We start from the raw sequence: 8,212 nt of genomic DNA on the forward strand, positions 1-8,212 counted from the left end.
CTTATGCTGTTAGAGTATTCTCCTAAAAGTGACCAAAGCATGGCAAACTGATTTGCAGCCCTGGAGTGGCAGTATAGCTTGTTTGCTAAGGACATGGATTTTGGAATCATACAAACCAGATTCATGCCATGCCTCTACCAATTATTAATTATATGGCCTTAAACATGTTTCTTTCTTTCCTTTAGTTTTAGTTCCTCAGTTGTAATAATAGCACCTGCTCCAAAAGATTGCATGAGAAGTCACTGAAATGATGCTTATAAAATGTTTATGTGAGGCCAGGAGAGGTGGCTCATGCCTGTAATCCCAGCACTTTGGGAGACCGAGGTGGGTGGATCGCCTGAGGTCAGGAGTTCAAGAACAGCCTGGCCAAGATGGAGAAACCCCATCTGTACTAAAAATACAAAAATCAGCTGGGTGTGGTGGTGGGCACCTGCAATCCCAGTTACTTGAGAGGCTGAGGCAGGAGAATTGTTTGAACCTGGGAAGCAGAGATTGCAGTGAGCTGAAATCATGCCACTGCACTCCAGCCTGGGCAATAGAGCAAGAATCCATCTCGGGAAAAAATAAAAATAAAAACAAAAAATAAAGAAATAAAATGTTTATCCAGGTATTTACCAAATAGTAAGAGCTGAAACAGAAAAAATGGCCATTATTATTACTAGATATCTGCAATGGCTAGTTTTATGTATCAATTTCTCTAAGCCATGATGAGCAGATATTTTGGTCAAGTAATTATTCTAGATGTTTCTGTGAGGGTGTTTTTGGATGAGTTTAACATTTGGTGGGCTTTGAGTGATGTAGTTTGCCCTCCATAATCTAGTGGGCCTCATCCAATCAGTTGAAGGTCTAAATAGAACAAAAATCAGCTTCTCTGAGCAAGATGGAATTCTCCAGCAAATGGCCTTCACTTGAACTATAACATTAGCAGCTATCTGGGTCTCTAGCCTGCTTGCAGATTTTGGACTTGCCAGCCTCCATAATTGCATGAGCCAATTCTGTACACACATGTGTGCACACACATACATTCCAGTGATTCTGTTTCTCTGAAGAATCCTGACTACTACATAATACCTGTAAATATGATGATTTTATTAGGTATAACTTGTAAAAATGAAAATTGGAAAATATGTAGATTCCTATTATCCATTATAAGTAAATGTTCCTTTAATTTCAATATCAGATGAGACTCCTTCAGTTATTAAGAGCAGCAACAACAAAAACAACAAAAGAAAAACGGGCTCAATATAAGAACTAAAAAAGGAGAAAGAAGAAGAGGAGGAAGAAGAGAGAAGGAGAAGAAAAGCATTGGCTCATGTGACTGACATGTGCCGGTATATATCTAGCTTCCGGGATAATTAGATGCACATCTCAAAAAATATCACCAGGGTCCAGTTTCTGTCCACCTCTCAGAGATGCCCTCTCCATGGGGTTTCATTCTTAGATAGAAGTTCTTCTTGTGGTGGTGAGATAGATGTAGCAGCTCCACATCACACATTTTCGGGCTCAAGTCACAGTGAATGAGAATGCATCTTTTCTGATAATTCCCATAAAAGTTATGAGACTCACTCTTTTCTTTCTTTTTTTTCTTTTTGGAGACGGAATCTCGCTCTGTCGCCTAGGCTGAAGTGCAGTGGCGCGATCTCGGCTCACTGCAAGCTCCGCCTCCCGGGTTCGCGCCATTCTCCTGCCTCAGCCTCCGGAGTAGCTGGGACTACAGGCGCCCGCCACCACGCCCAGCTAATTTTTTGTATTTTTAGTAGAGACGGAGTTTCACCGTGTTAGCCAGGATGATCTCGATCTCCTGATCTTGAGATCCGCCTGCCTCGGCCTCCCAAAGTGCTGGGATTACAGGCCTGAGAGACTCATTCTTAAAGGACTGACCTAGAACAAGTGTTCATTCAGAACCATCACTGTGACCAGACTAGATATGTGGATTGGTCGTGGTTAATCTGTGCTCAATGCTGGGACTCCCCACCAAACTAGTGATTGAAAATGAGGACAGAGTAGCTTTCCACTGGGTTTATGTTGCCTGAAGAAGGTTAAACGGATGCTAGTCAGACAAGAACAAGAGATGACCACTCTAATTGCTTAACGAAATCACTCTTTGCAATTTGTGTTATTTTGCCTTCTACAAAGGGTATTTGATTTTTGCAAACCAAAAGCACAAGAGGATACCTGGCATTAAATATTTTTTAAATGTTCCATGCTAAAAACTCATGCAACATGAAAAATGTATAATAGGAAATTTCCTTTCTTAGCCATTTTATGACAGGAACAATTTCAAACCTTTCCATAATATTACAATTATCATTGTTGCTATTTGGTGATGATTAAGCTTTAAGTTTGCTTTATATTTTCGAAGTGATCTACTGTCATTTGTATTAGCTACACAAATGTATGTATATGTAATTTTATGTATCAGTTTCTCTAGGTCATGGCATCTAGAAATGCCAGTCAGGTCCTCTGGCATTTCTTTCTCCAATATTCAATTTTTTACAAAAAGCCAAAAAATTAACACACCAGTTGGTTAAAACAGCTTGCAGCTAGGCTAAAATGAGAACCACCCTCCAACCCAGGATAACCAGTCTGTTACTTAGTAACAATAACAGAATATTCTAAATCTAAACCACAACAAGAGTTGGATGGACAGTTTTGTTTGCCATGATTCCAATATTCAAAACACTGTCCATATAATTTAGAGAAAACTTAAAGTCATATACACAAAAACTTTGACAATAGTTTTTACTAAGCCAAAGAGATAGATAACAATTATTGAGCACCTAATGCATCCATGCCTTACATTCATTGTCAGCAAACGTTATTAGCCCCATTTTTCCTATGAGGAAGAACATTCAAGTTTAGATAGTTTAAGTTGCTGAAAATAAGGTCAGCTTGCAGGTAAGCACCCGAGCCGGGTTTTGAACTTAGAAAGTCTGATGTCTACTTTTCTGTTAAGAAAGCCTATTAAAGGCCAGGTGCCGTGGCTCACACCTGTAATCCCAGCACTTTGGGAGGCCGAGGCGTGTGGATCACCTGAGGTCAGGAGTTCGAGACCAGCCTGGCCAACATGGCAAAACCCCATTTTTACTAAAAATATAAAAATTATCCAGGCATGATGGCAGGCACCTGTAATCCTAGCTACTTACGAGGTTGAGGCAGGCGAATAGCTTGAACCTGGGAGGCAGAGGTTGCAGTGCCTGGAGATCACGCCACTGCACTCCAACCTGGGTGACAGAGGAAGACTCTGGCTCCCCCGCTAAAAAATGAAAGCCTATTAAAGACCACCTTTTCCTTCTAAATCTCTAAACTCTCTAGAAAAAAAAAATTACTTTTAATTTGGCCAACATAGTAGGACTTCATCTCTACAAAAAGTTAGCCAGGTGTGGTGGCACATGCCTATAGTCAGCTACTCAGGAGGCTGAGGCAGGAGGATCACTGGAGCCCGGGAGGTTGAGGCTGCAGCAAACCACAATTGCACCACTGTGCTCCAGCCTGGGTGACAAAGCAAGACCCTATCACCAAAAAAAAAAAAAATTACTTCTGCAAAATGGAAAAACATTGTTACAGAAGGGGGGAAAGAAGGAAAGAATGGGTAAGCAATTTCATTATAGACCAATAACCACAACATTATAGCCACGGTTACTTTGTTTAAGCTATCTTATGGAGATTGTTAGATAAAATGGGTGAGACAGAAGTTACTACCTGTAGTGGATGCTATAATACACCAATAAGGTTCCCCTTACCAGGCCACAGCACCGGTCTACCCTCCACCAGAGAACTGCCCTCAGCTTACTAGAGCCACTTCACCAGTAAGGTTTCCCAAGCCTCCCTCTTCAACTTCCCAGTCCCTACCCATCTCCAGCTCATAATTAATGTTTGAATAATACAGGGCTATAAAAGGCCAGCCCCTGTTTCCTCAACTCTTAAAGCACCTTTATTTCAGCAATCATTCCTTCACAAACAGGCTAAGGCTAAACTTTGCTTGGCTCTTTCATTCAAAATAAAATAAGCTATGTGAGTAAAATATATGCCCATCTTTTATTACAAAGTTTCCACCTTAATCTCTGTCCCGACTAGAAACTAGAGTTTGCATTAATTATGATGCCTTGATCACATGGTAACAACTCTTGCAATTTCAAGAGGGTGGTTTGCTAATCTGTTTGAGAACTGTCTGTGCTGGACTAAGAATGGTGCACTAGCACAAAGAAGTAAGAGGTCTGAAGTCCAACATTCTAGCCCCGCCTCTGCCACTTATTTTTGCTAGTCAAATGATGTTCACTCTGAACCTTCCTTTCCTTCACTGTAAGAAGATGGATTATACTTGTCCCTTCTAATTCAGCATGTAGGTGTGAGAACAGCAGAGCTAATAAATGAAAGAAAAAAATCAGGCCCAATTTTTTTTTCTAGTTGAAGAAACCAAGATATAAATTACTGTAAAAATAGTATCAAGTCAGAAGTCTCTAATCCCTAGAGCTATGCTATAGGTATTCTATTAAAGGCACACTACTCAACAGACAAAGAAGTTTGCAATATCTGACAGTTCTCGCTGGGACAAATAGAAATTTATTTTGTGAGCAATAAGTCAAAATTGAATCAAACGTGTTTGTTTAAAAGAAGACATATAGCAACCTTTTCTTCAATCTTCAATTTAAAAGCAATTTCATTTTCTATTGCACTCAATTTTTTTGTAAGTAAATTTGTGTTGTGTTGTGAAGTAAATGAAATCAGGGTTTCTTTTGTTGTATAGAAGAGGAAATTCCTTTTTAAATAATTACTTGTCTTTGGATAATTCGTAAGAGAAGTTTTATTTTGAGTAATACTTTTGTTACTCCTTGATGACATTTTGTTTAATCATGTTTACCATCTTTTGTATTTCTTTCAACATTGGCCTCCTAAGAGATTTGTTATGAAGCATTTGTGTTCCCTTTTGTGTTTTTCTAAAGTGCATTCCAAGCTTCATTTTTCTTCTCTGAAATTTTCTTCAGATCCACCTGAGTAATTAAGTGATCATATTGTTTTCACTTTATAAAAATACTGTTAAGATTTGTATCTTAATAGTATTAAGATTTCCATATTTCTACAAATAGATTTGTAGTTTCATACTATTTCCTGGCTCCTCTGTGGAATCAGGTCATTTAAGGCTACTCTGTTGTTAAAAATGATGTCTTAATTTTTAAAAGATAGTCCAGATTTTACTGTTACTTTCTTATTTACGCCTCACATCTCAGAGCTGGTCATCTTCAGCAAAATAATCCAAAATAGTGAACGATCTTATCCATTTTACTTACAACAGAATTCAATGAAAAACTAAAGGAAAATGCACTACAAGGACACTGAGAAGAATATGACCCATTTCTTTTATCATATAAATTGAAAGCAGCTGGAAGTTAGCTATGTAATGAACTCCCAGGTACAAATGCATGAGTAAATTGAGTCACAAAGAAATGTCACACTTTACAGAGTCCACAATAAAGTTTTCTCTTAAATGTCATCTAGCTGGATCAAATACAAACATGATGCTGTGTGCCAACTGAAGATTGTACCCACTGGCTTTATTGTGAGATGGCAATCTCACTCTTAGAATTTCAACAGTGAATATAATGAACAGAAGAGCTGATGGAATTTTGCATAATATGCCTTATAAAGCAACTCAGTGAAAATAGCGTCCTAAAGGCCTGACCTCACCTAACCTGACTATAATGTCCAGTTACATTCCCTCTGCAAAACCAGATGGACTGTGAAGAAGGTGGGGCCAAGCATTAAACATAGAATCATCATCTTAGTGTGAACTATGTTAATGGTGGGAGACATGGTTGCAGATAACCAAAAGCTGTGGATAAACCTCAAAAACCCTAATAAACATAATGGTGTCTTCTCAGGCAGTGAGGAACAGTACCTAGCACATAGTTGTGATGGTTAATTTTATGTGTCAACTATGATGCCCAATTGTTTGGTCAAAACCAGTCTAGATGTTGCTGTAATGGTATGTTTTAGATGTGATTAACATCTAGTCTATTTGGTTAAATAGACTTTGACCAAAGGAGATTAATCTCCATAATGTGAGTGAGTTTCATGCAATCAGTTGAAGGCCTTAAGAGCAAAGACAAAGGTTTCCCTAAAGAAAGCAATTCTGCCTCATTACTGCATCATAGAATCTCTGCCTGTATTTTCAGCTGAATGGTCTGCCCTGCAAATTTCAAACTCAAGACTACAATAGACTGTAGACTTGCCATCCTCACAATCACATAAGTCATTTCTTAAAATAAATCTCTGTCTATCTCTCTATCTTTCTCTATACACACACACACACACACACACACACACACACACAGGCCTTACTGGCTCTGTTAGTCTGGAGAACCTTGATTAACATGATGGTAGTTACTTACTGCTCACCAGAATCCCTAAGAGACTGAATATAGGAATGGAGAGTGGCCATGCCATATGTAAAATTAGAAATTCGACCCACATTCTGCAGCAAGCTGCCCAAGAAACCAACACCCTCATCAACAATAAACAACCCACGAGATCAGCCTGCTGTAAGTCAGAGTTGCAGGAAGCCAGATTGCTTTCTTCAGTGACAATCCAGGAAGATAAACAATAACTTGTATAACAATTGGCCCAGAATGGCCGGGAAATAAATGACTGACAGTTTCTCTAATTTTGCCCCTGCTTCCTACTTAGGACCAGAGAAAGCCAAATATGCATCTTTAGCAAATCACACAGGATGCCCCATCTAGAGGCCAAAGCAACTCCATCTTGGATGCTAATCTGCCCTGTTTGCTTCTGATTAACCCTCATTCCAGTTTATCTATTGTACCTTGTTTAAGAGCAGGTACTTATTGTAAATCCTGTCCTTAGAGTAAGTCACCCTTGATAAACTCATCCATACAGTAAATCCTGCTCTTAGGTCAAACAGCTTTGATGTTAGCATACTTCAGTTGTCTTACAAATTCCTTCTCAATCACTCCTCTCCCTATGGCATATAAGTCCTGGGTCTGGTGGGTAATTATGCTGGGATTCACCAACTTGCCCATCACTGCCCAAGTTACAGTCATGGCTTCTGTTCCTAAGTCCCTATTAAATGTTTCTTTCTAAGAAACCGGATGCCTCTTTGGCCTCTCAACTTCCTTAGACTTTGATGTAGGGTTACACAGACCTGCTCACTGTGAAACACTTGACTCCAGTCAACCTGCTTCCAGTTTCCCCATGCCAACAGTCTTCACCTAGGACATACTTGAAGGCTTCCCTTTCTTCTACTATAAAACTTTTCCACCCATCTGCCTGCCTTTGACTTTCTGCCAAAACCCAGGTGATGGTGGCTAACTCCCTTGCTATAGTAAGCTAAGAATAGCCTTTCCTTTTCTCGTTTCGTTGATCTTCATTAATTTCCACAGCCCTAAGGCCTTGAGATGGCAAGAAATCAGTTCTGGCAGAAACCATAGTGAGACAGGACCTGCCTCAAAATGCTACTGCCTCTAGAGACAGAATTTCCAGACTCAATAGGCATAATTCAAGATTGTGGACAATACAGAAGAATGTATATTTTTATGTATTGTCCTCCTAAACAGCACTGTTATTCATCAAGCTATATGATATTATTTTAACCAAAACAAATGGCAATATCAAGATTTATTATAAGATGAGAAACCTTTAGTATAAAAACAATTTTTACGATTTAATTTTTGACTTATGGCTCACTGATAACTAGCTAACTATACACTCAACTATAAAATCGTCTATTTCATTATTTTTTTTTTAGAGACAGGGTCTCCTTCTGTCGCCCAGGCTGGAGTGCAGTGGCATATTCATAGCTCACTGCAGTCTGGAACTCCTAGGCTCAAGGAGATCCTCCACCTCAGCTGCCCAAGTAGCTAGGACTACAAGCATGTACCACCAGGCCCAAAAGATTCTATTTTTAAACATATCTTCCTTTATTCTCGACAAATGTACTATTTCAGATAAAAATATAAAAAGTATTATTTCTCTGTAAAAAGGTGGCCTTTAACCTGCCATATATAGAATTTATAACTAATCTGCAAACACTAAGATTTGGGAATAATAGTTATTTAATTACGTTTATAAAAATTAACTCAAAAGGCTAAGACCTCTAAGAGCAGTAGTTGGGAATTAAAAGGACCCAGGAATATAGGTTAATGTCACATAATATAGGAATACCACAATGGGATACATTTGATAATTAGATTTATTT

This window comes from Piliocolobus tephrosceles, chromosome 1, assembly GCF_002776525.5.
Source record: "Piliocolobus tephrosceles isolate RC106 chromosome 1, ASM277652v3, whole genome shotgun sequence".
NCBI lineage: Eukaryota > Metazoa > Chordata > Mammalia > Primates > Cercopithecidae > Piliocolobus > Piliocolobus tephrosceles.